We start from the raw sequence: 27200 nt of genomic DNA on the forward strand, positions 1-27200 counted from the left end.
GCAAATGACATCACTGTACCTGCGCGCGCCGAACGCATCGCAATGCCCTATGGGATTTGTGGTCCCAATCATTCCGACTGCATGACTGAAGCGTGGAGGGGCAAAGGTTCATGGGAAGTGTAGTATAATCACTCCTATTGTCCCGCTATTCAGTAACTCTTTAAATTTGTCGTTCGCCCTTCTCTCCATATATTAAAGCATGGGCTGTCTGTGCCCTGCGTACATATTGTACCTTCTGTGATGTTTTTACAATATTTACATTGGGAAAAGTAGTTAAGTGTAAAGACCCTTTCCTCATGTCTGGGACCATATTGTCAAATACGTCTTGTGTTCATTTGTGTTCTTGTTTCTTTGTTGTTTTTTGAGACCCAATAGTTAATTATTTCCCAAGGTAGTGAGGGGATTATATGATAGGTCGTACCTTAGATCCTAAGCCTCTGTTGTATTTCTGGTCTTAAGCCCACTTTTCACCCTCTTCATGCAGTCTGGACAATAAGATTATTCTATGGGCTGTTCATTGTGTACAATACAGGTTGTTAGAAAGGTATTAGTTGGCAAAAATTACACAATCTCTATCAATAGTGGGGAACTGGTCCCGTCGGTCTATTCCGGGCACTAGATCTTCGTCCCCCTTATTTAATGTGATGGTTGTATGCCTATCCACATGACTTTTTACTTTTCAAAACGTTGCACTCATTGTCCCCTCATTGGGTCACTGTCTTATTGTTGATTCCCTTTCTAAATTCATTTGCGTGATGAATCTTGGACCCAGGCTTACATTAGCATTGTCCATGGAATATCTTGGTTTAACCCATGGTTAGAGCTAGACAAGCGATATATCCATCGTTGTTCAAGTTTTAAAAGTTGTTTTTCACTAAAGGTAGTTGGCATCTTCTCAAGTCAAGTCAAGTCAAAGTATGCTTTATTAGAATTTCATTCATAAAAGCAAGAAACAAAATACAATATAAAACAAGTACATACAACAACAACAATTTTTAAAACAGGATTAAATTTCAATCATTAGCAACATTGTGCAAAGCACACTTCAAAAAAGATTTTTGGCTCAAATTATTGGTCCTATATGTGTATACTGTTCTATTCATAATGGTAAAGAAAAAATGTTAAAATACATAAATTAAAATAATCTTAAAAAATGGCATACAGATAAAAAAAGCGAGAATAAAACATAACAGAGAATAGTCAAGGACTAGCAGTCTCTGTCATAATTAAGAGAGTAGTTAAGTAACTAGCAATCTCCTTCTAATTGACCACGCCCAACCTAGATACTTTGCGGTAGCTACTGAAACCCATGCCAAAGTGCTGGTGCATATAATGCGGAGAGCCACAGTACTACTATCTATCCCAACATTTTTGCACATTGGGGACAACCAAATACGCCTTGGTACCGCGTAGGGTTGACAAGAAAATAAGAAGTGACCAATGGTTTCTTTGGTAATACCACAAACAGGGCAGGTGTCACAAGATCCACCTTCCCACTTAGCTGTCAAAAATTTGAGGGGAAGTGCACCTGCACGAAGTTGGAAAAGAAGCTTCCTTTCACCTGGCCTGGTTATAATGTCCCAATAAGGTTCTAAACAGGGATACATTTTAGCCTCCAAAAATTCGCCAGTCATTGAGCCAGCGCTAGAGCTTCTCCAATGACGGGAGCCAACCATCTCCCAGTAGACACTCTTTAAAATACTTTTAGACGGGAAGATTGCTCTCGTAGGATCTTCCCAAAGTGGAGACATACCAAGCTCAATCAGGGATATCTTTAGTGATTTCAGCCATCCAATTTTGTGATATACATCAGATCTTATAATATCTAAAAAACCCTCGGCGTAATGATGGAGAACAGGAGTAGTCCAAAGCCTATGCCAATAAATAATCGGGCGTAGCTTAACTAAATCTGTAACTGCTCTTCTACCCAAATCATATTTTAGAGGCAACAATGGGGTGCTTTTAGGAACACCAGTTATAGCCCTGAGAAATTTATTCTCCGAAGATGGAAGTGCAGCCACCTTTTCGAAGCCCCAGAGCTCCGCGCCATAAAGCGCAGAGCCGATAGCCTTTGCTTCATAGATCTGCAGGGCGGGTTTGACAGGTTTAGTTAAGGATTTTCTGTGCTCTGTGCAGATAGCACCAGACAACTGCCTATGTCTAAGTGTTGCAAGATCAATATGATGCCGCCAGCTCTTCTCTTTAGATATGTGTATACCTAGATATGTAAAAGTTTTCACTACCTCTAGCGGGCGGTTGTTCAAAGTAATTTTAGATTTAAAACTTCGGTGGGGGTTAAAAATCATAAGTTTAGTTTTGGCTGTGTTAACCTCTAATCCATACTCCCCACAAAATTGATCGAAAATGAACAGGGCGTTCTGTAGACCGCTAGGAGTTTTTGATAGGATGAGCGTGTCATCTGCAAACATTAAAATAGGGATTTTAATCCCTGCTAAAAAAGGAGCGTCAACTTGTGCTGAGAGCATACGGCCAACTACATCGTTAATATACAGTGTGAAAAGCACAGGAGCCATCGAACATCCCTGGCGAACTCCCCTTTCAACAGGAAAGTCCGCAGTTACCGAACGTTGGCATCTTCTCAATAACTAACCATGTGAAATCATTTTCGTTATGTCCTGCTCACTGGAAGTGGCGCTTAATTTTTGTGACTGTCTTGCCACAACGAAATGTACTACGGTGCTCATTCATCCTTATCTTCACCTTTTGTGTAGTCATTCCGATGTACTTCATCTGACATTTACAGATCATGATATATATACAACGTTGCTGCTGTTACAATTGGAAAACTTTCTCTGCTCCCATGGTGTATTTAGGCCCACGTCAATTTCTTTGCTTGCCTTATTGGGAAATGTCCGACTACTTCAGGGAGATTCCATAGCGTATTATTCTGCTGTCTCCCGCCTTCCTTCTTTTTTGGGTGTGTGTGTACCATTGAATCTCTCAGAGATCTCCCCCTCTTGAAGGCGAACATCAAGAGGATTTTTAGACTCCGAAACCTTCCCCAGTAGACCTTTCAACCATGTAAAACCCTTGCTGCCCTCTAACGCAATAGTGTGTATTTGACAACATGTACATCAGATTTTCATTTCCCTGTTGTATATTTTACCCCGTGGGGACAATTCCATCTAGCTGTTGCGAGGTGGGGGAGCGTTCAGCTCAAGTAGATAATTCTTAAACGGACCCTAGATGTTCCTTGGGCTGGGTAACTGCATAAAGTTCACTGTTCGTATTGCAATATGTTAAGCTCCGGAGCCAGGGTTTGGTTGTGGGAGAGATTCTACAGCCCCATTTAAGAGCTATCTCCCTTTTTGCGAGCAAAAAAGCTATGACAATGAACTTGAGTACACCCTTGGGAAACCCATCACATAGCCCAGAAGTGCAGTCTCAGGGGTAGGTAATACCTCCAAATTTATCATCTTAGTTATTTCTTTACAAACCGATGGAGCTCTGCATTTACAGGAGGAGTGCGGCCTGTCTGGGTCAATGTTGTGTACTCTTTCCGGGGACATATAACCTCTCCACAGAAATTTGAAACATAGTAGTTCATGTCGACTATTCAAAGAAACTTCTTTAATTTGTGTGCAGCAGAAAGCCCAATGGGAGTCTTGAATTGGATGCCCTAATTCACGCTCCCAAGCCTCCCGAATCATGTTATCTCTACTGGGAACTAGTACCAGGCACGCTTGATACATTTTAGAGATTAGGTGTTCACCCCCGGGGCTTGTAATCACTGTGGTTAGCGGGCTAAAAGATGCGGGCTCCAGGCGGAACTCAGCAATTTCTGCCCGAAGTGCACAGCGAACCCGGTTAAGGATGAAATGGTCCATAAATTTAGCCTCACTGTCCCTACCCTCCTCTGTGCTGGAAAAGACGTGGCCTCTAGTGAAAAGGACTCCAATTTTGCTTATTGAATATTTAAGTAACGTGTTCTCGGGGGAATATAATGCAGGTGTATGGGTAACTCGCACGAGTTTCTGCCATGCCCAACTGATGGTTGATACTGTTTGAATATCTCTGGGATGTCTTGGGAATCCCTGTGGTAGTATTGTGTTCAGAGGAGCGGGCAAAACCAGGTCAGCCTCAGGTCTGGCATTAGGAATCCGAGCATCCGGATGATACCAAGAGTGTGCAAAGCTACACTGTGCTACCAGGTAATATACCTGAATATTAGGTACACCGAATCCCCCTCTGTCATAGGGCAGGGTCATTGCGTCCCAAGTAACCCTAGGTCTCTTTACGCCCCATATTAGTTTGATCAGGTGGGAACGTAACATGAGGAAAAAACTATTCAGAAGCGGGATGGGGATGTTGTTAAACAGGTACAAAAATCTTTGAAGCACAATCATTTTTATCAGTGCTACTCGACCTTCAAGCGAGAGGGGAAGTCGCAGCCATCTTTCCACTTGCTCCTCGAGTTTACGCATCGTGGGACCATAGTTCAACTGAATAATCTATTCTGTATCACTGTGGATACTCAAGTACTTTGCCGAGTTTGCACACCACTCAAGAGGGAATTCACAATTTAATTTCTTAGTGCATGGAGTAATGGGGAATATTTCTGATTTGCCCCAGTTCATGCCCAGGGCAGAATAACCACCAAATCGTATAATCTCCCTAATGAGAGGTTTAAGATGCTCTTGCAGGGGGCGCACAAAAAGGATAATATGGTTTTAAACTGAAGTCCTCTATGTTAGTGACGTTCTTGGAAGTGTCTAACCAGGGGATCCATAGCTATAATGAAAAGTAATGGAGAAAGTGGGCACCCCTGTCTGGTACCACGGGAATAGACGAAAATAACGCAATATTGTGCCATTCAATCGAAGCCGGGCTGTGGGGCAATTGTACAGTTAAGCGGTGAGGTCAATGAAGCCTCTTGGCATACCCATCCTACTCATCACAGCCATAAAGAAAGTCCACAGAAGGAGTCCAAGGCCTTTTCAGTGTCAAGCAGAATTGCTGCTGCCCGCACCTCAGACGATATTCTGTGTATAACTGCTAACAGCGTCTTCAAGTTGAGGGCGGTCAATTTATGAGGGATAAAGCCTGACTGGGCTGGGGAAATGAGCCGATCGAATAACCAGGCCAGCCTTAACGCTATCATTTTTGTCTAGGTTTAAAAGTGAAAGAGGTCTATATGACCCACAGGCCATCGGGTCCTTCCCCTGCTTGAGCAGCAATATTATTACTGCTTCACGCAACGTTTGGGGCAACTCCTTACGCTCAAGGGCTTCATTATAAACCTCCAGCAGATGTGGTGCTAACAAATCTTTATAAGTCCAGTAAAAATCTCCTGTGAAACCGTCTAATCGGGGAGCCGTGGATCCATTCATACCATCTATTGTACTGACAATCTCCTCTGCGGAAAAAGGTTCAGCGAGGAACTCTTGCATGAATTTCTCAAGCCAGACTAAGGCAATCTCAGACAGGTACTCCTCTTGATCCAAACCTTTGCAAACCACCCGAGATGTGTACAGATTAGTGTAATACGATAAGAATTAATCCTGTATTTCCGAGGTACTCGTGAGGATCCGGCCCACGGTAGAGCGAATTTCAGTGATGTAAGAGCGTCCAGATGGGGGTTTCAAGAATCGTGCTAATGTACGCCCCGGCCTGTCACCTTCCCCGTAGCGGCAGGCGATCCTATATTTAGTTAAAAAAAGTTTCCCGCTCAGCAGCCTCCCTAAACTCAGACAATAGGGACATTCGTAGGCTGAACCGGGCTGAGTCAGGTTGCGCCATCTGTTCTTTATCTAATGGGTCCAATTTCTGTTAGGTGCTAGATATCGTAGCCCTCAGATCTTTCAACACTCCCACGTGTTTAGCAATGGAGACACCATGCATGTAGGCCTTAAAGGCCTCCCAGAGCGTAGCCCAGGTGGCAACGGATCCGGTGTTGAGCTCAAAATAATCCTCTATTGCAACCCAAACTTTAGACTTTGAGTTCATCAAGCAAGGCACGCCCAGGAAATCTCCACTGTCTCTCACTGCCCTCTGGCCTAGGGACACGAATCTGCAGAACCACCGGAGAATGATCCAAGTAGGTTCTAGGAAGTAGATGGAGAGATTTGTACCAGGTAATCCAATTAGGAGAGAGCAACCAATAATCTAGTCTGGTCCAAGTATCGTATTCAGCTGAATAATGAGAGCATGCAGGTTCTTTCGGGTTTCGCTGTCTTCAGACATCAGTTAACCCAACTGAGTCACACACATCTAACAACGCCCGGCGTGCACGTGGTTTGGTATCAAAGGAGGTGGAGGAGCTGTCAAGTATTGGGTCCAATAAAAGATTAAAATCACCTCCTATACCAATTAACTCCGCCTCTAGCTGCAAAATATGCACATGCACATCATGAAAATACTCCGGACAATCGACATTGGGGGCATATTAACCAAAGCAATGCGGTTACCCATTAATTGACCTGTTACCATTGTATAGTGCCCATCTTTCTCATTGTGCACTTTGTGTAGCTGAAAAGAAAGACGTTTATGTACTAAGATTGCGGTACCTCTTACGTATGTGCTGTAAACAGCGAAATATCTGTGAGGACCCCAACTTGTCGCTAACGCAGTAACGTCCGCTCTAAGGACATGGGTCTCTTGCAGAAATGCAACATCAATACTGTGTCGTTGTAAATAATGTAGTATATGCTTCCCTTTTCTGACATTATTCAGCCCCCTAACATTCCAAGTGATGAGCGATAGGTCAGAAAAGGTGGACAGGTTATACAATACTGACATTTGTACTGTAAGACATTGATTTCTGTTGTATTGTGGAACTAGCACTGCTCAATGTACGGTAAGTAATGTAAATGAAAGAAACCATAATTCGTAAACTTGTCCCCTCCTCCCCCCCCCACACATCCCTGCTCCAACCTGCGCAGGGAACAGCCCCATAAAATATACAATCACATACCTCATGCAAACCGATCAACAAAATAAATATGTGAAAAGCAAGATTCTCTGTGAACATGGTACACACTTAATGTGTTAAACACCCAGGGGGTGGCAACACCACGCCGAGGACCCAACTTTATGATTATCTATCTGGACCAATGAACACCCATCTCTGCTAATAGAACGGCAATGCTAGTACAAACCAAATTAGTCTAACACATTACACTTCTGTCATTCTGAAGAAAAAAGTTCCACAGTGGCCACTGAGCCGCTGTGGGGGGGGGGGGGGAGAATATCTGACTGCATCTTTGCTTTTCTGACTACCACTTCCTTTATAATCCTTACAGAACTCTTGGACCACTGTGGGGGGAGTCAAAGATACGGGATCGCCCTCGATGTCCAATCGTAGTCGTGCTGGGTATAACATCTCGTATCTGAGTCCCAGGTTCTGGAGAGTAGCCTTGACGCCATTATACTTTCGCCTCGCCTCCTGCACCATTGCTGTAAAATCAGGTTACAGGGACAGCGTTGATCCCTGCCAGTTGATAGCACCTTGCTCTCTTGCTAAGCGTAGCACTGTGTCTCTGTCTCGGAAATTTAGAAGGCGTGCAATTATGGGCCTGGGTGGGCAGCCTGGATTAGGGCGAGGGCCCAGGTATCGATGTGCCTGCTCAGAAATAAACCCAGGAGTGAAGGCGTCTCTTCCAAATATGTCAGCCAGGAGGTTTACCGCAAACTGGTCCATATGACCAGTGTTGACTGACTCGGGTACCCCAAGTATGGGAAGGATGTTGCCCCTACTGCGCGCTTCTAAATCTTAATTTTTTATTGCAACCTCCTTAAGGATCTTTTCAACCCGATCTAGGCGTCTGGTCGACTGGGCAGCTCCATCCTCAAGGTCAAACACCCTCCCCTCCACTGTATCAAGGCGTTTGTCATGCAAGTCAAGTTTCACGCCCAGGATGTCTAATCGCTTATCCAACGTATCGAAGTGGCCATCTAAGGCCCTCAATCCAGCCCTCAATTCCTGCAATAGGGAGTCCTAGCCTGTGGGTGGGCCCTCAATGATGACTGCGTTTGAGCCCGCCCTCTGCAATGCCTATGTCCGTCTCTGGAGCTTTACTAAACTGCAGTAGTCACTGCTTGGGGTCCTTACGACCCATACCTTCACCCGTTGAAATGCCACATCTGTCGCTAGCTGGGTATTGTCCAAAGGGGGACAGGGGTCTCTGCAATATGGGCGATACAATACACCCACCACGACCAATGTCAGTGCGCCAAGGGGCCCACTACGCCAATCCAGCAAGTGGCCCCCAACAAAGTCAGTTGCACACCTTCGAACACGCCACCCGCTGAAGTTTCATGCGCCGGTAGGGCTCCCTGCAATGGCTGCTATATTGGCGTAGTTACACTCATGGGCCAGACAAGCAATTGTGCAATATGTCTATTTAATCAGCAAGGTTCATGGCTGCAATGCCGGGACCTAGAAAATGTTGCATCAATGCGCAGGCCTCCTTTGGGCCCAATTCAGCAGCTCCGCGGGTCTATGCTGGTGGCGGACTGGCAAGGGATCTCCCCCCCCACGGCCTGCCCGGATGGCTGTGTCCCAGGCTCACGCGTGGCCCCTGTCTCCGCGGGCCCCCGGGAACGAGTCGGGCAGGCTGCGCACACTCCTGCAGCACGTCCCAATGTAGCGGATGGCGTGGCTGGGAAAGGGGGGGAGAAAGAGGGCCCCCCGCCCAATCATTACATTGGCGATGAGGGTGGGAAGTAACACACGCCTGCTCCTGCCCGGCTGAGCTTTGCAGTTCATACCAGTTAAAGCCACAAAGACACCTCCAGAGTGCGGCAGGCCCACAAGGCGACACCCCAAGTTACCCTGCCTCGCCTCAGCTCCTACACAGGCAGCTACCTGGTGACTGCAACGAGCACAGCTGTTCTCCCCTGCCTCCGCATCCACCAAGGAGGTCCTCGGCTCCACGCTACAGGGGTGAGTCGTGAATGCCCCAGGGGAAGCCAAAGGACACAGTATTGGCCCACGCTAGCCTGGTGAGTGCCACACGTCTAAACATACATGGGCCCACACAATACCCAGTGCCTTTGCACCTGGACCTGTACGCCTAGGCCCACCATGAGAAGCCAGCGTCCTCACTAGGCACACATCGGCACCTACGTCTAGCGCAATGGGGGATCAAGATGATGCCGCCCAGGCCCCTGCGCCAGTGACTCCCCATCACCTGCCCTCAGGAGTCCTGCCTCCATTCAACAAGTCGGCAGACCCCTCCACGGCCGCACCAAGGTAGCACACCTGGCTTGGCCACCTCGAAAACTACTTCATCGCCACGAGGGAAAAGGATGGACCGGTGAAACGCTCGCTGCTGCCCCATTATGCAGGGGAGGAAATCTACCTGTTTAAGCATCTACCTAACACAGGGCCACCCCGAGGACTACGCTGCAGCGGTCACAGCCCTAAATGCTCATTTTGATCTCCAAATGAACCCAGATTTCAAACATTTTAAGCTGAGGCAAGCCAAGCAAAGAGAGGGCGAGTCGGTGGACGCTCTTCACGCATGGCTCAGGGAACTAGCCGCCACTCACCTCGCGGGAGACCGAGCCGCAGAAGAAATCAGAGCCCAGCGAATCCTTGGGATACGCAGCAAAGTCCTACGAGGCCTCATACTCGGGCAGCTGAACATATTGATATGAACGAAATCCTCGTACTGGCGCGGTCTCATGACCTGGCGGCACGAGCGGAAGAACTGGACATGGCGTTGGTGCGTGGGGCGGAAAAGAACGTCACAGCCAAAGCAGAGAAGACTGATGAAGTCAGAACACGAAACAAGACCTACAGACCACGAGATCGCCAGCCGCACACCCCAAAGAACCACTGTGGGTACGAAGAACATCCCGCACAGGTGTGCCCGGCACAAGGTAAGACCTGCACTAACTGTGGCATTGCGAAGCACCTCGCCTCAGTGTGCAGAAAGAAAACACAGCGCAAAGAAGGGAACGGACCGAAGCACATGAGAAGGATGGTTTGACAACTATCGCAAGTCTCGCTAGCATCGCAACCCGGAGGCAAGAAGAGGGAGCCAACAGCCTACCAAAGAGACGAGTCCACATCAGATGACGAAAGGGAGACGTACCTAATCTCATTCACCCGAGCCCTGAAGAGCAGGAGGCGACCCCAACCCCGCTGCACAGTACAGATCGCAGGGACAGATGTCAATGCGGTAATCAATACAGGAGCTTCAGTGACTGTAATGGGGGTCTAGCAATACAACAAGCTAAGGCCCAGACCGGAACTCAGATCGTCAAAGGCCCAAATCTTTGCGTATGGGAGCGATTCGCCACTGCCCCTCCGAGGCATAATGACCGTGCCAGAAAACATCGAAATCACCATCAATATCCACGTCCTTAACCAGGAGGTATACACACTGCTCAGTAGTCATGCAGCTGAAGACCTGGGTCTGGTGATGTTCGCCAAGAGAATACAAGGAGACCAGACAGAAGAACTACTGAGTCAGTTTGGAGACCTGTTCAAGGGGCTAGGGAAGATTAAGAGAGCCCCATCCAACTACACATAGACCCGACCGTCCCACCAAAGGCCCTAAGACACCGGAGAATTCCTTTCCACTTGCGGCCACTGGTGGAGGAAAAGTTGCAGAAGCTCGAAGAGCAAGGGGTCATAGAGAAAGTGTCCGGGACCACACCGTGGGTGTCACCTATGGTAATCGCGGAAAAACCTCATCAACCGGAGAAGATCAGACTCTGCATTGAAATGCGTCTCCCCAACAAGGCCATTCGGCGTGAACGCCACATAATGCCGACTATGGATGAGCTGAATGGGTCCAGATGGTTTTCGAAGCTGGATCTGAATGCGGGCTATCGCCAACTAGCCTTTGCCAAAGACAGTAGATACATAACAACTTTCAGCACGCACCTAGACCTCCGGAGGTATAAACGGCTCGGCTGAATTTTGGCATATCCTCTGCCGCAGAAATCTTCCAGAATGCCATAAAATAAATCGTGGTTAGACTACCTTGCGTCCTAAACGTGAGTGATGACATCTTCTTTCACTCTATAACAGCGGAAGAACACTACCGGCACGTAAGAGCCACACTGAAGAGGCTCCTAGACCATGGAGTCACCCGACACAAAGAGAAGTGCCTACTGTTCCAACAAAAGATAGAATTCTTCGGATACACGTTTACCCAAGAGGGCATACAGTCGATTCACTTACATCCCAAGACATCAAGACCGCAGCTGCCCCACTCTCCGTGGCGGAAGTACGCAGCTTCCTGGGAATGGCCACGTACTGTGGCCGCTTCATTCCAGACCTGGCCACCCTTGCAGAGCCTCTCTGAAACCTCACTCGGGCAGACACCATGTGGCAGTGGGGTCCAGCCGAAGAGACGGCATTCCAAGCAGTCAAGAAAGCCTTCCCCGACCACACGACGTTGGTGTACTTCGAACCGGCAAAGAAGACAGAAATACTGGTAGACGCCAGCCCCGTGGGCCTACGGGCCATCCTCGGACAAGAACAGACCGAACGATGGGCCGCCCTAGCATACGCCAGCAAAGCACTATCCCCGACCAAGAAGCGATATTCTCAAATCGAGAGAGAGGCCCTAGCCATCCAGTGGAGCTGCAGACACTTCCACTTATACATATGCAGACACCCATTCACTGTAGTCACGGATCACCAACCACTGGTGCTGCTATTCAAAGGATCAGTGCCCCACCCACCACCACGCATCGAAAGATGGGCCATTGGGCTCCAGCACTATGACATAGATGTGGTTTACCGGCCCGGCGCCAAGAACCCGGCCGACTTCCTGTCCCGACACCCAGACACCACCAGAGAAGGCAGTGAAGAACCAAGCAGTAATGACACGGAGGCACACCTGGACATGATCACGGCACTGATGTGCCCCCGAGCACTGACACTCGAAGAAGCATCTGCCGCGGTCAAGCAAGACCCAGTCATGATCCAACGAGGGCTGTGGCGTCAATTCCTACAGGCAGCAAACACATGATCAAGCCCAGAGAATGAAAGCCTGATGAACATGTGGAGGGTCCGGAACGAACTAAGCCTCACCCAAGGAAGAATTCTCCTCAGAGGACCCCGAATCGTCATCCCTGCAGCTACGGGCAACAAAACTCGCCCACAGGGGGCACCAAGGAGTGGAAAAGATGAAGGCCCGCATGAGGGAGAAGGTCTGGTTCCCAGGGATGGACACTCAAGTCGAAGAGACAGTCAGGAAGTGCCCGTCCTACCAAATAACAAGCGGGCCCGAAAGACCAGCACCCTTACTCGCGGAACAACGCGGCCGACGCCCATGGGAAAAAGTGAGCGTGGATTTTGGGAGTTTCCCTGATGGGCGTGTCACACTAGCCCTCATCGATAGCTACTCACAATACCCAGTGGTAGAAGTCGTGCAGTCAACCGCATTCCTGCATGTTGGCCCTGCTCTAGAGAAGATATTAGTCATGTTCGGATGTCCGGATGAACTCCGCAGCGACAATGGGTCCCCGTTTCAAGGACACTATTTCCGCGAGTTCATGCACCGCCATGGCACCCGACACCGGCCTAACACCCCCACAATGGCCCCAGGCCAATGGGGAGATTGAATTCCTCATGAGAACAATAAACAAAACCTTCCGCATTGCCATTGCAGAGCAAAGCAACCCAGAACAAGAACTGCAGAGGTTCCTGCGGAAGTATCGGAGCACGCCGCACTGCTCGATACGCAAAGCGCCCTGGGTGCTAATGATCCACGGCACCCACCAAGATGGTCTCCGCACTGCGCCAGGGTGGTCTCCCCCTCCCCTCCCCCATTTGACGAGGGAGGTGCCCTCAGGAGGATTGAAGCACAATAACACTGCCAGCCAAGCTCGGAGAGCGGCATTCCGCCAGTTACAGCCAGGAGACACGGTCATCATGAAGGACAGGAGACCTGGGGGAAAATTCCGGACCTGGTACGAACAGGGGTACTGGACAGTGATCAATAGACAAGGGACCATGGTGACTGTCGAGAAGGAGGGAGAAACAGTGACCTGCAACATCTCGTGGTTCAAACAAGTGGACAGGCCCAACCCTCCCACTGCTGTCACAGACCACGTCGAGGAGACCGAAGCCAACCAAGGGGAGCCCCAAGAAGCTGATGGCCACCATCCAGGGGTGACCCCGACGCCGGCATGTCCGGAGGCCGCCTGTGAAATCCCCAGTCTACCTCCAGGACCCAGCAGCCCGGTCCCTGCCTCCACTACTGGCCTGGGCCTCTCCAGGTACGCCCTAAGGGGGAGTTCTCCGCCGAGCACTCGTCGGAGAGACTTTGCCTGTCAAGTAAGTAAACTATGAGACTTTTGAGATCCAGTCAATGACTGACTTAAGATGGGATGTGACGGTCAGCGCACCAGCGTTTACCGCTGGCACGCGCTGAGAGTTCACAACCGTCTATAAATTAAGATCGGCGGAGCCACAGGGCAATCCGCAACACGGTGTGCGCCTCGTTAATTCGCGGCGCACTGATAGGGCCCCGTGCGAGCGCTCACGGCGAGAGGGTGTCCCCCTGGTGGAGCAGGTAAAACGTAATTTAGTATACCTTCTCTATTTTGCATGAAAATATTAATTACGTAATCATTCTAAATACTAACCTGGTTTGGAGTGTTGGGATTAATCAACTTTACACCTTGATAAACACAAGATACATGTGGGACTAAAATGCAAATTGCATGGCTACTAAATCTAATGATTAACTGTGATACGCAAACTAATTATAGAATGTGCTGAAATAGAAAATTGCATGATTTATGTTGCTTTGTGATGGTTTGTGCTCCTGGTATTGCGGAATGGTGGGTATTATTGCTTTAAATGTTGCTATGAGGTAGGAAAATACTAATATATATTGGGATTAGTGTGGGATTAAACATTAGAATCTTCATTTCAGTATATTAATTATTTTTATGTTTATCTTTGCTTAAGTTGGCATTCGGGCCTACTAGGCCGCAGTATTCAAAATGGTGTTCGGAAGGGGCCACCATCATTTTTTACGCGATGCCTACTGCGCAGACTCTGATGGCTCTGAAGATCACCAGGCGACCTCTAACCATAATACTACGTTTTCCCTGTCAAGGATAGGAACGTGGAGGATTGCCAGGACTCAGCTAGTGTGAATGATTGAAAATACAATGGCGACCTGTACCCGGAGGTCTACATGTTATTACTTCGAAACTTTCGCTTGAGAACCCGAGGAAAACTTAGTTTTGAGACATGTCATACTCTGTCCCATGGGAAACCAAAACTCTTGGGAAAGTCACCACTTCTTGCAAATTCAGGGGAATTTAGCCAATCAGGTTACTGCTGCCTTTAAGAATTGTTGCATATTTGGTCTAGAAGTAGGGTGAAAGGATATAAAAGAGGGGGGTATTTAGTAGGAAAAGAGAGTCGGTACCGTGTTCTCCATTGGTGACTGTTGGTGTGGTGTTCGAGTTAATAGCGCGATTGCCTGGTCCCTCAACTACCTTTGGGCTGTATCGTGCTGGGTGAAAATAACTTTCCTGGACTTATTTGGGTCTTAACCTGCGTTTGACTGGACGATTTGATCAGAAGGGATTATTGATTTATGCAGGGCTGACGGGTTTTCGGGAAATGGTCACCGGTGTCAAAATTTTAGGTAAATATAATTGTATGTAGATTTGTGCTAAAGATGATTCACTGAAAATTCTGATTTGATTAAAATTCTGATAATGCCAAATGAAAGTGAATTCATTAGATACAACCAAGCATTAATTAACAAATTATGAGTCCATGATTCTTTAATAAGATATTCATTAATTGAAAAGTTCTGAAGCTTTTAATGTGTTTTAGCTGGTTCTAAATCACCATTAACCAGTTCAACTAATTGGTCCATTGACCAAGTGGTGGAGTGCCTTGATGTTAAAAGTTAGGATTCTGTAGGTGCTGATGTATATAATGTAAAGATTTTCCTCCTATAGGTAATAAGGTACCCCACATGTCCAGCGTTTCTTTCCCTCCTGTGTGCAGACTTGCGTGAGACGTATGCGTGTTGGTGTTATGGGCCCCACCAATGAATGCGTGTGTGAATGAGTTAGTGTGACGTTGGGTCTGTGACGCAGGGAGGATATGTAAATTTACCCTTTTCCACTGGAGAGGTTTTTCTGGTAGCAGATTGATGGTTTTATTGCATTGGTTTGGTGATTATTGATTATGGATTATTGATGATTGATTGATGTTTTAACATTTTATGTTGAGTTGTGTCGTGTTCTATGTTGTTTTTGAAGACTTCCGGGATGTAGGAAGTTGGATGCCCTGTAGGTACACGGGGAAAACGTGTGGCAAGTGAAGTCGCACGGTGTATGGCCTTGTTGCCCTGTAGGTACACGGGGAAATGTGTGGCAAGTGAAGTCGCACAATGCATTGTCTGGTTTTGAATTGGTAACATCGTTGTGTGTTATCGTTAGGGACATTTCTGTGTGAAAGTGCGCGAGTGCAATAGCAACAGGTTCTTTCGTGAAACTCTGGCCTTAATTCTCAGGAGCAGTGTAGTCTCGACATGTGTTTTATCCCCAGAGAAACGGTTAGCCTTTTTGCTTGTCAGAAGGGTAAGGTAGAGGGAAGTGCTACTTTATTGGTGAAACGGAATAATTCTGTGGTAGGGTAGAGGTAAGCGCTACCTACTGGAAATACAGAATTCTTGTGTAAATGAACAAAACTATCTCTTTGGTTTAGCGAAACAGGCAATGGTGGTGTTTTTATGTCGTTACAGATTTTGAGTGAAGAAAACGTAAGAAAAGTTTGCAGATAAAGTTTGTAAAGGAGGGGTCAGTAGAAACAGGAGTAGCGAGAAAAGCTAGGAGTGGAGAATTGCCAGTGTGACGTAGACGCTCCGGATTGGTGCGTTAGTGCAAGTCACGCTGGGATTGGACAGCAAACGGAATAGTCGTAGAAAAGCGATTTGAGAAGTCTAGTGATACAGGACTAAGAATAAGAGAAAAAATTATGTATTACGATCCACCAGAAAAGGAGAAAAAGTCATGGTTTGGGAAAATTATAAGTCTATTTAAAAAGGATAAGCCAATTGTGACTAGGGAAGGACAGATCCTTCCTCCACCGAAATCACCTGCATCCTTCATGGTAGCGAAGTATGGATACTATACCTGTATTTGGCTAGATAATTGGGCAAACTATACAAAAGAAGATGGAGTTTTAGCGTTCCCAGAAAGTGGTTCATTTAGTTTAGCTTTATTGAGAAACTTAAGAGAAAGAATGATGAGGTTAGAACCAAGACCTAGACCTACTCAGTTTGAGGCTTTGACGGAGTGGAAGGATGAGATGTATGAGAGAACGACATCGGAGTGGAAGAAGGTATAATTACATGTTTGGTAGACCGTGTGGGCAGGAAAATCATGATGACAGGATGAGGAGTTGGCGGAGTGCAAACATGACAGATGGGATGTTTCCCTTGAGAAATACTGAAGAGACAAGCGGTAGAAAGTGTACAGAGAAGAGAAACCATATAGGGTCAGAAAGCTACAAGTATGGAGTGAATGAGTCGGAGGATGATGTGTTAGAGGACATGTTTTATAAAATCCTCCACCGTATCAACCAAATTCTACGTTGCTGATGCCGAGTGTGCCAGTAAAAGAAACCCTGCGAAATAAAAGTTTTGAGCAGATGCTACCTGATTTAGGGAGAAAAAAATCCATTTAGAGACTCTGAAATGGCACCGCCTGTCAGGATTGGAAATTAAAATCCAGCCGAACTAGCTAGAACTACTCTGGAACTAACTGAAAAGATTAGGGAGTTAACTAAAGACATGAAAGCCGTAACTGTACCTGTAACCATAGGGCCAGTGATGCCTGTTTTTGATAAACAGAAGGATAGTGAACATTGTTTAACAGTTCTCTACCATAGTAATAAACAAATTGAGACCAAAAGAAGCGGCTCTGGAGAGAATCCATGGGGAAAATTAGTAGGAGCATCAGGATTAAGTACACCTAAACATTTGACGATGAATCAAAGCCCAGCAGGTAAGACACTGATGACAACTGAATCAGCACCAGAGACCCCAGAAAGAAGCACGGAGCGAGTTAGAAATGAAACAATTCCTGTAGGTCCCACTTGTGATCTATTAAGCGATTGGTTAAGGAGTTTACAGTGAAAAGATACAGAACCTCAACCTTTAGATGTGGCAAAATTAAAGATAACATTGGAGGAATTAATAGTAGAGACTATTTCAACGGAAAAATTAAAGGCATATCAGGATGAAGAGCTAATGTTTCTCTGTAAAAGTATAACTTGGAGAGCGAGGAGTTTGCATGAGAAACTTGAAGAAACGGCAAGTGAAATGGGCATTGATTTTGAGAAAATAAAATCACTATAGAAGCCATGTAGATTTCTCTGAAAAAGATATTGAAAGTCTGAATACTACAGGAAGATTGACTCAAATTAAAGAATTGATTGCCTTGTTTAAAAAATGGGGGCACGTAGACAGATGGAAAACTAGGTGTTTCGGAAGAGAGGACACAACAGATAAGACTTTTTCAGCATTTCCGGTGAGAGAAAAGGAGACCGTAGTCACGGAATGCCCTATGAGGGAGATTCCAGGAGGAGGTTATGTACATGTTCCATGGACTAGACAGGACATTTTATCATTTACCAATGATTTTCCCAGGCTCCGGGAAAAGCCTGTGGAATGGTATCGACAGGTAGATAGGTTTGTTAAATTATCCAAAGTATTGTGGATTGATTTGAATGGTCTTTTCGATATCATTGTACCGGCAGATCTATGGGCTAAATGTAAAATTACGGTAGGTTGGCCTGCTCAAGAATATCCTAGGGATCCTAAAACGGGAGTCCCTGATCCGGAGGTAATGAGAAAGTATGAACAGGTAATTACTTTCCTGCAAAACAAAGTACTACCAAAAGAAACTGATTGGGTAAAAATTGATAGAACTCACCAAGAAGTTAAAGAATCTGTCCATGCCTATTATGAAAGGTTGCTGTTAGCTTTTAAACAATACAGTGGTGATGAGAAATTGAGTAGGATCTAAGTCATTTTGTGTATCGATTTGCTTATGGTCTAAGACCTGAAGTAAGCGAAATGATTAAACAGCATACAGTGGATTGGCAAAATAAAAAGATAGATGAAGTATTGAGGCATGCAAAATATTTTAGCGTTGGAATTGAGGCAAAACGACGTAAGCTGAAAGAGAAGGCCATGTGGGCACAGGTAAGGTAGCGGAGAGACAAGAGGCTCAGCTGATTGAACAGGAAAATGGCATGGGCCCGGTGAGACAAAAACCTAATATTGGAAAGGGAAAAGGACAAATTAGCTTATAGGAAGCAAAAAAGAAATGGCCATGTCACAATTGTGGAAAATTGGAGCATTGGAAATCCGAGTGTAAATTGCCCCCGAGTGCTAATGGTGATAATGCATCATTGAATCCACAGGTGCAGAATGAGGTGAGTTGTCAACCGCAGCGACAGCAGCAGGTTGTTACCCAACAGTGTCAGGTGCCAAAGCCACCTTTTCCACAGAGCGTAAATCCTCAGAGATACAGTAATGAGACCGGATTCTACACCAAGGAACAGGTAACCAAGCTACCGCGTGCTAGTGCTGTTTCGCAGTATTGGCTGCAGCACGATGAGAGTGAGTCAGAAGAGAGTTATTGACGGTGCCCAGGAGAGGAAGGGGAGTGCGTACTTGGCGCAACTCTAGAAGTAGACCAGACAGGACCTTTTGTGGACGGAAAGATAAATGACGAGAACATTACTTTCCTAGTAGATACTGGTGCTACTCCTTCAACTGTTAGATAAGCTGACATTAAAAATCTTCCTCTCTCGGGTGACACAATCCAAGTAGTTGGAGTTTCGAAAAGACAGATAAAAACATATCTTACTGATCCTGAAAAAGTCAAAATAGGGAAATTCACCGATATGCATCGATTTGTTGTATGCGACACTAGCCCTGTGAATTTGTTGGGGAGAGATTTGTTGTGTAAGATGAACTGTACGATTTTCTGTACCCCGGACGGCATAGCTTTTGAAACTCCTGATGAGGATGTACTGTATAGAATCACAATGGCTAATCTGGAACCCGAAATCACTGAGGGATTTGCTGTATTTGACCCAGAGGAATTGCCTCAGGAATTGAAGAAAACAGTGAAAGCTGAAGTATGGGATTTCACGGGTGAAGATATGGGATTGATGAAAAGGGTAGACCCTGTGAAAATAACAGTAAAAGAAGGAGTGAGCTACCCAAACATTCCCCAGTATAAATTAGCACCGGAAATAACTGCAGGAGTGACTCCCGTTCTAGACAAAATGATCGAACAGCGAATTTTGAGAGAAATTATGAGCAGTCCATGTAATTCACCAATTATGGGTTTGAAGAAGCCTAACGGAACTTTGAGGATAGTGCAAGATTTGAGAAAAGTGAATAAAATAGTTGTACCTTGTTGTCCCATTGTACCAAATCCTTCAGTGATTCCCCACAATGCAGAATGGTACACGGTCATTGACCTGTGTCACACTTTCTTTCTATCCCGTTGCACCACGACAGCCAACAGATTTTTGCGTTCCGGTTCGGCGAACGTACTTTGGCATGGTGCCGAATCCCACAGGGGTATACAGAAAGTCCATCGATATATAATCAGATTCTAAAGAAATCCCTGGAAGATTTAAAAAATGCCTGAAAGCTCAGTACTAGTGCAGTACATCGATGACCTATTGGTGGCTTCGAGAACTCGAGAAGCATGTGTAGTGGACACTGTTGCATTGTTGAATCATTTGGTGGATGGAGGACTTAAAGTATCCCCATCGAAATTACAATTTTGTAAGAAAGAAGTACAATACTTAAGTCATAAGATTGAGAACGGCCTGAGGAAAGTGACTGCAGAGAGAATCAGAATAATCAAGGGAATGAGAGCACCAATGACTCAAAGAGAGGTGAGAATGTTTCTTGGCATGGTGGGATATTGTCGTCCGTGGATCAGCAACTTCTCGCTGATTGCAAAACCTCTGGTATGCTTGACAGAGTGATGTGAAAGACACCCTTGAACTGAACAAAGAGGAGATGAAGGCATTTAGACAATTGAGAGACAGTTTGTGTGAAGCACCAGCACTAGGAATGCCTGACTATGAGAAGGAATTTGAGCTCTATTGCAGCGAGAGAGATGGGAGTGCACTTTCTGTGTTGGTACAAAAGCATGGAAAATTGAGTCGACTGATTGCTTACTTTTCAGCAGTACTAGATCCTGTAGCTGTAGCGTTGCCTGGTTGTTTGAAAGCAGTGGCTGCTACCTGTCAGAGTTTGGAACAGAGTGAAGGAATTGTGATGGGATACCCTGTGAGAGTGTTTGTACCCCATGACGTTGCAATCCTTTTAACAAGGAGCCGCACGCAGTTCATGACGCATAGTCGTCTAACTAAATATGAAAAGGTCATTTTGGGTGCGACGAATGTGAGCTTTGTGAGGTGTCTGAATGTAAATCCCTCAACATTGCTACCTGATGCTGTGAATGTGAATGTGGAGGTGAAGGATGAAGTGGATCACGATTGTTTGGAAGTGCTTGATTTTTGCACTAAGCCCCGACCGGATATAAAAGATGTGCCTCTGAAAGAAAGTGATTGTGCTGTTTGTGGATGGGTCATGTCTGAGAACGGAAGAAGGAATTTTGAGTGCAGCATATGCGGTCTGTACTGTAGCAGCTGTATTGGAAGCATCATGCCTGGAAGGAGTGAGATCAGCTCAAGTTGCTGAACTGTTTGCATTAACAAGAGCATGCAAGTTGGGAAAGAATCTGCGAATAACTGTGATTACTGATAGTCAGTATGGATTTGAAGTGGTGCATGATTTTATGCAGATCTGGTCCCAAAGAGGGTACTTGACATCAAGTGGAACTCCTATAAGGAATTCAGAAGTGGTTGGCAAATTGCTTGTGGCGATACAGCTGCCTAAACAGATTGCTGTCATAAAATGCGCAGCCCATTCAAAGGGTACTGACTATGTGTTAGCTGGGAATGAGTTTGCGAATGACATGGCATAGTACTGTGCGTGAAACCAAAATTCAGTAAATCTGAATCTGGAAAAGGAAATGAACTCATGTCCCTTACTCTTTACTAACGCTGTGAATACTTGGGAAGAAGTGAGACAGTTACAGGAAGAGGCAGGAGAAGAGGGAAGGAAACCGTGGATAAAATCAGGATGTGCACCACGAGAGGCAGACAGAGTTTGGGTGTATCGGGATGGAAGACCAGTAATGCCTGATAGCATGATCTCTACCATGGCACGGATGTACCATGGACAAGCACATGTGGGTAGGGATGCCATGATCAGACTTTTCAAACAGACCTGGTATAATGCAAAATTCCGGCTTGTAGCAAAGAGCCTTTGTCAGAGATGCCTTATATGTCAGCAATACAATCCAGGAAGGAAAACAGTGGGGAGTTTGGGAACCATAGGACGGGATGGAGGTCCTTTCACCAGAATGAAGATTGATTTTATTGAAATGCCCCCATGAAATCGGCTAAGGTATGTTCTAGTAGTTGTTTGCCTGTTTTCAAGCTGGGTGGAAGCGTACCCGACCAGAAGGAGTGACGGGGTTACAGTAGCTAAACTCCTATTGAGAGAATTAATTCCTAGGTTTGGTTTTCCAGTGATGATTGAATCAGATAGAGGAAAGCATTTTCAGAATGAAATATTAAAATTGATTTGTGAAGCATTGAATGTACAACAGAAACTACATTGTACCTATCGTCCAGAGGCTTCTGGAGTAGTGGAACAGATGAATGGCACCATTAAAAACAGAGTGGGAAAAATGTGTTTAGCCACAGGTTTAAAATGGCCTCATGTCTTGCCTCTAGTGCTCATGACTATTAGGTCGATTCCTGATAGGAATACTGGCCTGAGCCCCCAAGAAATTGTTATGGGTAGAGCGATGAGACATGTTTTTATTCCTGTCCACAAACTACTGCCTATATCTGATGACTTTGGGTTGGATTATTGCAAGGGGTTGGCTGATTCCGTTAATTCTGTGTTTCATCAGGTTGGATCGGATGCAACCACCCTTGAAAAGAAGCCAGCTCATGATTTAAGTCCTGGATACTGGGTAAGGATTTAAGTGCATAGAAGAAGAAATTGCCTGGTCCCACTGTGGGGAAATCCACGTCAAGTGATTCTGACCACGACGATTGCTGTGAAATGTGCCAGTGTAAAGAATTGGATTCATGCTAGCCATACTCTTCGAATCCCTAATCCTGTAAATAGACCTGAGGAAGAGTATTTGGGAGAATCTGATACCAGTTCAGAATCGGAAGAAACAAGAACGAGACAAACTTCAAGAAGGGGAGAATGGGAGCCGAGTCAGATTGCGGAGCCAGAGAATTTACCATTAAGGAGACGGCTGGAAATCTCTGATACTAGCTCCGAATCATATACTGAGCAGGTGGAGATGCAAGGAAAGGCAAAAGGGGACATTGAGGAAACTGACAAAGAAATTCTTGATAAAGAAGCTCCACATGCGAGCACGAGAGAAATTCCACCTGAGGCTATAGAAGTAGAAGGTGAGGAATTAGATGCAGAGAGTGAGGGTAAGACTGTTGTGGAAGACCCCCGAGGAGGTGTAGGGACAACACACACACAGGTAGAAGGGACAGTTAGTCAGCAGGAAGATTGCGTGGAAGAAACACGAGGAGGGAAAACTGTAGATAGGGAACCTGAGGTCTTGAAGGAAAAATCCAAAGAAGGTAAAGGTCACACAGATACAGAATCTGAAGAGAGTGAAGGAGAAGACCAAGGATGAGTTTTGAGGAAAAGAGCTTGGAAAACTGAGTGAGGTGAGAAGGGAAATAAATTGAAACGACCGTCTAAATAAGAAATCGGGCCCAATAAAATAAAAAGACTGAGATACCAACTGACGAGAGTAAAATCATCCAAAGATGAATAAAGTGTCCAGTCAAGAGAAATCAGAAGATATTGATCAGACACACTTGAAGAAAGAAAAGAGAATCAAGAAACCTAACCAGAAGTACAAGTCACCGGAATGGACGTACGTGGCCCTTCCTGAGATACAAGAGGAAGCACACAGCCAAGAAAGTCTAGGAGTGACTGTACCGGAAGTGGTTGAAGAAGAAGATTCGGAAATCCTGAGAGTTATCTTATCTGATATCAGAGAAGAGACGGATGATCAGGAAATTCTGAACCAAGACTGTGAAAACAAAGACAAAGACGATCACATGCCAGATTGAAGTACAAGAAAGAAAAATACTGAATAGTTGAAATACCTGATGAGACATATTACTGAAAGAACCAAGTAGGCGCTTAGAGCCTTGGGTTTAGAGAAAATTTTAGTTGTGAATAAAAGAGGCTAAGTCAAAAGACACTGATCATTTCCGAAATGGCAAACACAGAGGGTAGAAAACCTACATGTGGGTTTCTCCAAAAATGGTGCAAGGTGTGTTGTTGTTGTACAGGATTACTAATGCTTCTATGGATCGTATTAGCGATAATAATTTCATTTAGAGTAACATTTGAAAGGGTAGAAAATCACGCTAAAAATAAGACTAATAGAGAAGAGGTTCATGGTACTTATGCGACTTAACAGGTAGATAGGACTGACTTACATAAGGATAGGTCTATCACTGACTTTTCTAATAACGTTTTTTCAAAGTTATTATATGAATATGTAAAGACTATGGATGTTAGAGATTGCTATGTTTGTATGCAGTTACCTGCATCGGTGTCAGAGGGTGCTACCTATCACCCCCTTCCTGTGACATATGGAATAACCTGTAGTGTATTAGCAAGTTTGTTCTACAAGATGGAAATTAGAATATTATTACTCAGATGTAGATAACATTTTTGCACAGGTCCCTGTAGTTCCTGAACTAAATAAGATAAAACCTGGTAAAGTTTTAGGTGAATATTTCTTAGAAACTAGAACATTAACTTTAGAAGAAGTGTTTAAGAATCATCTTACTTGTAGCCTGAGAAAAGAAGAGAAGACCTTCTTGGACATGGTAGAAGAGAGGAGAATTAAGATGCAAAGAAAGATACCGGAGGGAAAAGGAGAGACGACAGTTTGGGATGTTGAAAAGGAAAAACATTTGAGGGGAGAAACCAGTGGCTTTAGATTGGCCTCAAAGAGGGAAATTGTGCATTAGACGGCATGAAACTGTTTATGACAATTATTTAGTAGGTGCGAGAGAGTGCCATGATGTCTATAGAATCATGGGAGGATGGGGATTTAAAGGAGGAAAAGATCCGGTATTCCCTGGACTATATTTCATCTGTGGAAACAGGGCTTACTATCAGTTACTGGACCATTGGTATGGCACATGCTACGTAGGTCTGGTCTTCCCAAAGATATTTCATGCGGGAAGGGGAAAAGACGGTGTGCACGAAATTGGTAGACAACTAACTCGTAGAAGGAGGGAAAGCTGGTCAGAAATTGTAGGGGATATTTTTGGAGCACTGATACCAGCAGTTGGAATATCTCTGAATGCACATAAAAATAGAAAATTGTCAACAGTAGTGAATCGCTTATCGACCAGCACTGCTGGAGGATTCTTACTTGTAAATACTGAAATGGTTGCTATGCGTGCCATGATAATGCAAAATCGACTTGCCCTTGACATTATTTTAGCAAAAGCGGGAGGAGTCTGTGGAATGCTGAAGGTGCAACATTGTTGTATTTACATTCCTGACGAGAGTCAAAATTTAAAGAAATATATTAAGAATATAACTGAGTTGCATGAGGAAATTGTTCCACTGGAGGTTGAAAGTGTTTGGGAAAGGATTGGTAAAGGATTTTCTACTATAAAAAGTTTCTTAACAAAATTAGGTAGTTCTTTTGTAGGTAAAATTTTGATACCAGTAACTTGTTTAATAAAACTAATATTGATTCTGAAGTTAGGGTGCGTATGCATCAAAAGAAGAAAATTACAAAATAAAATAAAAAGGGACGTTGTGAAAAGAAAGAGAAATGAAAGAAAGAGAAGTAGACGATATAGAACTGGAAGAATGGAAAGAAAGTATGTATAAGAAAACAAGAGAGGATGAAATGGGGGAAACTATGATGTAACCTAACTAAGAGAACTGCGAAAACATTTCCACCAAATTTATGAAATTTAATGGTATTTGTGGTGATGTTAAAAATCACCGAAGGGGGGGGGATTGGTCGAGCAGGTAAAACAAAATTTTGTATAGCTTCTCTATTTTGTATGAAAATATTAATTACGTAATCATTCTAAATACTAACCTGTATTAATGGTTTGGAGTGTTGGGATTAATCAACTTTACACCTTGATAAACACAAGATACATGTGGGACTAAAGTGCAAATTGCATGGCTACTAAATCTAATGATTAACTGTGATACGCAAACTAATTATAGAATGTTTTGAAATAGAAAATTGCATGATTTTTGTTGCTTTGTGATGGTTTGTGCTATTGGTATTGCGGAATGGTGAGTATTATTGCTTTAAATGTTGCTATGAGCTAGGAAAATACTAATATATATTGGGATTAGTGTGGGTTTAAACATTAAAATCTTCATTTCCGTATATTAATTATTTTTATGTTTATCTTTGCATAAGTTGGCATTCGGGCCTACTAGGCCGCAGTATTCAAAATGGAGTTCGGAAGTGGCCCCCATCATTTTTTGCGCAATGCCTACTGCGCAGACTCGGATGGCTCTGAAGATCTTCAAGCGACCTCAAACCATAAGACTACGTGTTCCCTGTCAAGGATAGGAACGTGGAGGATTGCCAGGACTCAGCTAGTGTGAATGATTCAAAATACAATGGTGACCTCTACCCGGAGGTCTACATGTTGTTACTTCAGAACTTTCGCTTGAGAACCCGAGGAAAACTTACAATTTTGAGACATGTCATACTCTGTCCCATGGGAAACAAAAAGTCTTGGGAAAGTCACCACTTCTTGCAAATTCAGGGCGATTTAGCTAATCAGGTTACTGCTGCCTTTAAGAATTGTTGCATATTTGGTCTAGAAGTAGAGGGAAAGGATGTAAAAGAGGGGGGTTTTTAGTAGGAAAAAAGAGTCGGTACCGTGTTCTCCATTGGTGACTGTTGGTGGGGAGTTCGAGTTAATAGCGCGATTGCCTGGTCCCTCAACTACCTTTGGGCTGTATTGTGCTGGGCAAAAATAACTTTCCTGGACTTATTTGGGTCTTAACCTGCGTTTGACTGGACAATTTGATCAGAAGGGATTATTGATTTATGCAGGGCTGACGGGTTTTCGGGAAATGGTAACCGGTGTCAAAATTTTAGGTAAATATAATTGTATGTAAATTTGTGCTAAAGATGATTCACTGAAAATTCTGATTTGATTAAAATTCTGATAATGCCAAATGAAAGTGAATTAATTAGATAAAACCAAGCATTAATTAACAAATTATGAGTCAGTGGTTCTTTAATGAGATATTCATTAATTGAAAAGTTCCGAAGCTCTAAATGTGTTTTAGCTGGTTCTAAATCACCATCAACCAGTCCAACTAATTGGTCCTTCGACCAAGTGGTGGAGTGCCTTGATGTTAATAGTTAGGATTCTATAGGTGCTGATGTATATAATGTAAAGATTTTCCTCCTATAGGTAATAAGGTACACCACATGTCCAGCGTTTCTTTCCCTCCTGTGTGCAGACTTGCATGAGACGTATGCGTGTTGGTGTTATGGGCCCCACGTGTGCGTGTGTGAATGAGTTAGTATGACGTCGGGTCTGTGACGCAGGGAGGATATGTAAATGTACCCTTTTCTGCTGGAGCAGACCCTCATTACATATACTACAATTTTTTTCCAGCTTCAGTTAGGCAGAAAGTGTTGAACATGGGCAGTAAAACTCAGTGGCCGCTGGTGACATTAAATTGGTGGGGTGTAAAAACGTACCTGAATTTCTACAGACCAAACGAGTGAAGCAAGGGAGTCCAAGTCCCGGCAAAAAAAGGCGTTCTACCCCTGCAAAATTCTTTTTTAGGTCTCGCTAGAGCCAGCGAATACGCTGCTCTGCAAGACATTTAGTAGGGGCTTTAAAAAGTGCTACCACAAGCTGCTTTGGCGGGCCTAGCGGTTGCGTTTACGCGCGCAACCGCCAGCTTTCAGCGCCCGATCAGGTGCCATCTGTCTTTCCTCTCACTTGATTGCTTTCACGCTCCTCTGCCCCTCCCCCGCCGCGTCACTTTCACTTTCGCGCGGCCAATGCTTGTTGATCTTATCTTTGGCTTAAGGTATGAGACACGTCC

General features: G+C 44.9%; 1 protein-coding gene across 15 annotated transcripts in view; it reads left to right on the plus strand.

Moving 5' to 3' along the window:
• The window catches only part of LOC146858146 (uncharacterized), a 289171-nt gene that overhangs the window by 17438 nt on the left and 244533 nt on the right, over window positions 1-27200 (plus strand). For 2 of the 15 annotated variants that reach the window (XM_085648909.1, XM_085648910.1), the window contains one exon: window positions 25540-26305. The exons of the other annotated variants lie outside the window; for them this stretch is intronic. The gene's annotated coding sequence lies outside the window, so the exon portion shown is untranslated. Of the gene's footprint in view, window positions 1-25539; window positions 26306-27200 lie in introns of those variants that run through there. 15 annotated transcript variants of the gene reach the window in all.

Source organism: Triturus cristatus, chromosome 3_2 (assembly GCF_964204655.1).
Source record: "Triturus cristatus chromosome 3_2, aTriCri1.1, whole genome shotgun sequence".
Classification (NCBI taxonomy): domain Eukaryota; kingdom Metazoa; phylum Chordata; class Amphibia; order Caudata; family Salamandridae; genus Triturus; species Triturus cristatus.